The sequence below is a fragment of the Nicrophorus vespilloides genome, unplaced genomic scaffold, assembly GCF_001412225.1.
Source record: "Nicrophorus vespilloides isolate i.1.1-1 unplaced genomic scaffold, Nicve_v1.0, whole genome shotgun sequence".
Taxonomy (NCBI): Eukaryota; Metazoa; Arthropoda; class Insecta; order Coleoptera; family Silphidae; genus Nicrophorus; species Nicrophorus vespilloides.
The window spans coordinates 284,739-285,916 of record NW_017096804.1 but is presented as its reverse complement, the minus strand read 5'-3'; positions in this window follow the sequence as shown (position 1 = coordinate 285,916).

Genomic DNA, 1,178 nt, shown 5'->3' with positions numbered 1-1,178 from the left:
GTTAATTGATTAACTAAACGTCGCCAAATTAGTTTGAATATCATTAATAAATTAATGTTTTTGAACTTTTATTCTGTTTTTTTTGTGTGTGTGTTAATTTTATAGTTTATGTTCTTGTTTCGTTTCGTCTTCCTTTCTTGGATCTTGTATTATTTTTTGCATAATCTTTCGTTAATTAATAATATTTTTTGATTGTTTTATGAACTAGGTTGGAATTCGCACTGAAATAACAGTTTTTTTTTCTTTTTCGTTTCTCCAGTCGGAAAGTCGGGTCGAGTGATTCCGTGCGCTATGAATTATTGAAATTAATTAAATCCATGAATAGGATTAGGCGAAAATCGGATTTGAATTGATAATTCTCTTTAAGGAATTTCAATTAGACTCGGAATGCATTTTTTTTCCTCGTATTAACTTTCAAAGAAATTAATTATCTATATTGAATAATATTTGCATGTTCTATATCATTGCATTGATAATTAGTGTAATTGATTGAAATGCGTTGTTTTTAATAAATATTAATTAATTAAGATTTCATGATGTGCGTAGTAAAATTTTAATGAATTTAACTTTTATTAGACTGCACTTAAAGTATTTCAATATAAATGTAATTATTTAAGATTACGCGAATTGCGACATTGTAACATGAATGTAGTAAGTTTAGAAATCGCGCACTTTAAAATGCACTTATGATGTTCGACGTTGAAGCAGTTAAAGCAATTTGTGTTTGATAATGGTTTCGTCAACGAAATTGAGCGGAATCTAGTTTTTCCCCCGCAGAGGTTATAAGGTTACAGAAGATGGAATTACCTGCGCAATAAAATAAAACGTCTCGCAATTAAGTTGAATTAAACGGAAGATAAGACGGAGATCGGAAATGCGGTTTAAAGTGCGTTCGAATGATATAAAATCGGGTATTTTTGATGGGAATGTATGAGGTGGATCGATTAATTGAATGTGGAAAGTGCACGTCTTTTTTTTAATAATTACGTGTTATTAAATGTTCTTTACTGTATGTAAATCTTGTTTTTAATTGGAAATGTATGGTACGGTTGAGGAGTTATGAGGATTTAAGTGGAGATATGTTTTGGAGATTCTAAGGCTGAATATCTCTATAGTTTTGAAATTACCTTATTAATTTTAATTATTTTTATAATTCAATTATTGAATCTTTTATAAAT